We start from the raw sequence: 6182 nt of genomic DNA, 5'->3' as shown, positions 1-6182 counted from the left end.
GAAAGAGAGAGAGACTATTGTGGTGTAACTGTATCACACAACCGCAGTGATAAACTCATCAGTGTAACGCATTGTCTGGCAATGTAAAGGACACACTGCTGGGACCTCAGCGCCCCTAAGCGTTGTGTCAGTGGCGGGCAGTTCAAACTATAGAGCACATACCGTATCTCATATATCAGCCTCCACACACGGAGGCTCCTCTCCCTCTGCCTCCAGGATGCTCCGTGACCTCCTCCCCCGGGGAGGACAAGGCCACCCACCTTCAGCGAGGACACAGCGGCAGCCCCTATCCACCCCCCCACCACCCCCACACACACACACACACACACACCCATACCCCCATCCGGGGTGCTCCCGGCTTACCTCATCCCTCCCTCTCTCCCTCCCTCCCTCTCTCTCTCCCCCTCTCTCCCTCCCTCACTGACTCGTCAGCAATCATCTGGGATCGTTTGGAGAGTGACCTCCGCTGCGGAACACTACCGCTCCTTTATGGTTCTCTCTCTCACTCTCACCCCACACTTTCCCCGCCATCCCAGGATCCCTTCAGACTTGAAGCTTTACAGCCTACTGGAGGGCCCAGCATGGCATGGCATGTTGCGGACAGACAACCAAACCATTGCCATGGAAACCCAATAAGGGTGTGCGTGTCTTGGTAACAGCATGTGTTTCTCATCTGTTTGTGTTTTTTTTTTTTTTTTTTTTAGAGAGAGAAGGTAGCAGGCGGTTGCATACCTTTATTCTTCTGCGGCACCGTTCCAAGCGATGGTAGTATGCTATATTCTAGACTTTTCCTGGGGGCGTTATGACACGACCGCCTTCTACCAGGTGGTGAGGACTGACAGCTTTAATCTCACCCCATCGCCTTCTATGGCTCTCCGAGCACTAAACTCTCTATCAACTCCGGGGAAAAGCGAAGGCATTCATAACTCAAGGGCTCATGACATAACGGAGGCCAGAGGTTTATGAAGCTATTACCTTTTTTTTTTACTTCACTCTCTAGTCCACGCTCAGTTTTTAGCTGAGAAGGCACCGTTCCGTCAGTAGGCTTAGGGTGAGATGTGTGTATAGTGAGCAAGAATGTTGCCATTCATAAAGCTCAGATTTTACAATGTGGCAGTGAAAACTAACAGAAATATTTGATCCCTATTTAAATAAATTAATTCATCAAAATCCACTGATTTTGGCATTTTGCTCCAGTTGCCCTAGTACTGAGTAACAAAAAGGAAATTGAAAGTCAGTTTGATTTGCGTTTTGCGGCAGTCAAAGTTAACAGTAATATCTGATGCCTGATGAAATCATTATTTCACTTCTCTAAATCGATTGATTTACAGTATATCCATATCATGTTGCTCCAGTTAACCCTGAACACAAAAGTGAAACTTGTTTATCTCTTCTTACTCTTTCCTCCATGAAGCTGAAATGAAGGCTGGGTAGCCTCTATCCTCCAAGATGCTAATTTAACTGGACATCTCTCCTACATGTTATTGTAGCGGTAAAGGAGGGGGGAGGCCAGGCAGGACCTTTGTAGGCTTTACGGGCTGTTGAAATTGGACACCCGGTTGTCTTTACGGGGTGAAGATATACTGACAACCAAAACAAGTGGCCTCATCAGTGAGATGGAAGACTGCTGAGAGACTTTACTGAAAATGACCCCGCTGTCAGCCATGGTCTCTGCAGCCTAATTCAAGCTCAGCCTCACCAGTTGTACAGAATTTTCAGTTTTCAGTTTTCAGTTTTCATTGTTATCATTAAATCCGAGATCTTTAAAGGAGGAACGTGATTTTGTTTTATTGTTATTATTACTAAATCAACATGCCTTTGACAACACGGCCAAATCGCTGTCTCAGTCTTTAGTCTACTCTTAATTTTCTGTTATTGATTCTCGTAAACACAACCGACATATAGCTGAAGTGTTCCAATATAAATTGAAACCTTGGAGAAACACTAGCAAGATATAACAGCTGCAACGCTTACACCAATTGATAGGGTGTCAGTTTCAAATGCAGCCTTGTAGCACTGTCACAAAAACCATGAATCATAAGCTGCTCTTTGCATTTTCCTGTACCAAACAGGGCCAAGGCAGCTTGAGCTTCAGCTAACAAGCCTACAGCCACAGTATGCTTGCCCAGACAAAATGACATTCCTGTCTGAAGGATAGCAGCACTGCATGTCTGACACAGGTTGGCTATGTTTTCCCCCTTCTCTCCCCTGAACCAAGAGTATGCACAGAAGTGCAACATTATAGTGAGTGCAGTATGTAAATAATATGTATATAAATGCAGTATACTTGAAGCAGAATCAGATTTATTGCTGACAGACTCTGGTGGAGAGGGCTGCTCTTGCTGGTGCCTCCCCACAATAGGCCTTGAGTTGGGTATAGCCTGGCTCAGACCATCCATGTGAAGGATGTGCACCATCTCTTAGTGGTGCTACTATAGGTCTGGGCTGCCAAGGGCCTGTAGGCTGGGTAAACCCTGCCTGATCTGCCAGCGATTTGGATTTTGCCCTGCAGCTCAGGCTGGAAACCTGCTCGTCTATCTCTTCTGCTTCCTGTCCACATTTGCTGGGTTCAATCACAAACTGGCATCCACCAGGCGCACCCGGATCGTTGGTCTGATTGGTTGAAAGACTATCCAAGCATACAGAGTTATTTGAACTATGCCCGTTGATCCCACCTCTTGTGCAGTGGAAATAAAGTGCAGACTCCCCAGGCTAATGTTCATTCTTCAAAGATTGAGCTTAGTATGGTGATAGCCAGACTACCTCTCATGTCATTATCATGCAACTTCCTCTTAGCCAGTTTTCACCAAACACTTCAAATGGGCCGTAGCATCTCTCTTATGTCTGGCTCCTGTAACATGCCGTTTTTAATCTGTGTACTTGTTTGTCTTCTAAAATATTCCCATAGCTTGCATTGTTGATATTCATGACCACTGTTTAACACCATTATAACAACACACACTCACTCTCTCTCTCTCTCTCTCTCTCTTTTTCACACACACAAACACAAACACACACACACACACACACACACACACACACACACACACACACACACACACACACAAACACATACAAGACACCATTTCCTTATAAAGTCTTCTCTCTTCCTTTCTGACTCTAAACTGTATTGAAATGTGGTAAATATTAGAGAGAGAGGTAATTGGATTTTTTGATGGTCCAGTCCTGATTGATGGGAATTTGATCAGACAATAAGCAGTTAAACACAATTCAGATATAAACAGTGTTGGGTCATGTGAACAATTTGAGGATCACAACAAAGATAAGACAAAAAATAAATCCTTTTTTCATTTCTGAAAAATGGTAGTCATACTGTTTGTGTACAATCCTATTTCAGTTGATGACACTCTGCTTATTTGCGTGATAATTATGTATATTTACTTAAATAAAGTTAGCAGCAATCACCCCTTGGTTGCAACCGGGAGCGCTGTGCACATTATAAGTCTGTGTTGGCATTCTCAAAATGGAAGCACCCTTTAACCAATGTTAATTCTGGTGCACAGTATGGGTAGACCGCAAGGAAAATAGAGGGTTCGCAGTGTCAGAATGCACCCGGTGACAGGCTAGGCCTTTGCACCACTTTCAACCCTATTCAGACATGGGGGGTTTAGACTCACTAAGCTTTTTCTCTCCTGAACTCAGTTGCAAATAGCAATTCTATGTGTTGATTTTTTATCATCTTTTGCCTCAACTGACTCATCTATTAGAAATGTCTTAGCATTAAGGCACAGTGAGCTCTGAGCAGCAGCAGCAGAGCTTCTCTTGGTCTGTGTCTGTGAGTGAAAGAGGTCTTTATGCTCTGGCAGGGACCAGGAAGTGTGGACACTAACAGACTGTGGCCGCTAGCTAACTAGTGTATGTCTGTGAAAAGTGCTTCTCTTACGCTACCACACTGGGTCAAACTCACACACAAGGGGAAAAAGGAGAGAGTAACTCAATGGCTTTTTTTTTAAGTTGTTGTGCAACTTCCCATTGTTAGAGGACTGTAGACTAGACAGTTATCTCTCATTGAATATAGTCATGTCTAAAACAATTTTGGTGTGGTTCTTTTAGATTTCTTTCTTTGTTTTTTAACCGTTCATCATCCTTTCCCCCATCATTCATTGCATGATTTCATTTGGAGGTACATGTGGATGAGTGATCCTTCCTCTCTCTCCAATTGCTGAAGCCTGGGTCATTTAAAAAGCCAAGATTTTGTTCCTTGCAGTCAAAGGTCAAATGCTTAACAGCTCAGGAGAAGACAGGTTTCTCCTCGTCTTTAGAAGTAAGGGGAGAGAGATGTGATAGCCTACGCTGCCCCTCAAAGTAACAAGTCCAGGCTTCACATGAAACATAGCAAGAAAGTAGTTTGTCTTAATTAACTGCCTGTGCCACTAAACGTCCACTCGTGCGGGTAAATTGAGAGGCTTTTGTCGTACATAAGAAACACATGTATCCTGATTTATCACTAAGATTCATTCTTTCTTAACAGTACAGGGATGAGATTGACAATATTTCCAACCTGTAACTATTTCCTACCATTCATCTAATGTCAGATTTCTTCCTGAAGGACACCGTAGAAGTGACACTGCCTGGAATTGTTTAAGAAGTAGTTTACCTTAAACCACTAACAAGACAAAATTCAAAATTTATCACGTTGGACCAACAAATGAGCTTAATAAACATGTTTTACAGCAGGGAACACGTGTTTCAGGCTCAGTGGCAAGCCCGAGATCTGATGATTTATGCAGACAACCCCGAGATAATAACAACTCACAGCATCAAAGGCAGCCCATTCATGCCCCGGACATGAAATGAAGATCTTATGACTGCAAATATGGAGGATTTAGAGATGAAGAATATTCTAGAAAAACACCTCTGGATGGATGGAGAACGCTCGTCACACTGAATTTGAACTGTGGTTTGCGTTGAGTGCTACACCAAACATATAAACAACCAAACATTACTAATTCCACCTAATGATTTAATAATTAAGACCTTGTTAACCAAGAATACGTCAGGACAGAGATTAAACTTCATTGGAAAATAAGAGATTTTGGCTTCAAAAGATCTGTGCCTCTCAACCTCCCAGACACTAATTATAGAATAATGATACTTTCCTGCTGCGCAGCTACTTGGCAGACTGCTTTGTTGCTTAATCATATGGTTGTGAGGACATGTATTTTCTGCATGAAATTGAAGATGAACCCTCGAAAGAAATCGTTGGTATACCAGCGCTCTGTAGCAGTAAGTGTACAGAATACTGTAAAGGTTCATGTGGTGTAATTACAGGGAGTCAACTCCCTATTGATGTTTTAGTTATATAGTTACTGTTGGACAGACATATATACACGACGATGAGTGACCTACTTGACTTTGTGCACGCGTCCAGTAGACCTCAAATCTCATATCCATCACCAGATTACTTTTGTTTTTTTCTTTTTGCATTCTCATTTTTCAACCACATGGCATATTACAGGTCTTTTATGAAAATGCATCTCCATACCTTCTGATTTGTCCAGGTCATGTGTAATCCATATAGCATTCAGCTACAGTATAGCAGTGGAGACTTGGAGAAGGTAAGTCATGTCCTTAGGCATACATAAGTGCTTGTTAAATGAGTCTAATTACCATGGCTTTGGTCCCACCTCACAGTGGGAAACTGGACGGAAGCCATTGTCAGCAGACCTGAAGTAATTGTGCTTGTTCATCTCTTCCCATATTTCCGGCAATTAATAGGAAAAACAGTGTGGAGTGCTGCAATGAGGAGCATAATGTTACGTAGCATAGTTCTCTTGGTGGGGGGTGGTGGTGGTGGTGGGGTGGGGGTGATTACTAGTTGGATGTTGTTCAGCTCCCACAAAAATATGTTGAGATCAGTATGTTGTTACTTGTCAGTATCTAATACAGTAATTTCCCCGCGTATAAGCAGCATTGTGTTTAAGCCGCAGGACAGTGTTTTATGCAAGGTAAAAGAAACAAAACCATATTAACACCATATTAACTGCCCCCCCCCCCCCTCTGTATTAGCCTCATAGGTGAATACATTTTGCTAAATCAATGTATCAGCCGTGGCGGGAAATTACGGTAAGGCCTTTTGTCATCTCAATATGTTTTTATTACCAGGTGTAAGGGGTCTTTGTTAGACATCATATATGTACTGTATGTGCACACACACACAC

This window comes from Sardina pilchardus, chromosome 19 (assembly GCF_963854185.1).
Source record: "Sardina pilchardus chromosome 19, fSarPil1.1, whole genome shotgun sequence".
Lineage (NCBI taxonomy): Eukaryota > Metazoa > Chordata > Actinopteri > Clupeiformes > Clupeidae > Sardina > Sardina pilchardus.
This window is presented reverse-complemented; position numbering follows the sequence as displayed.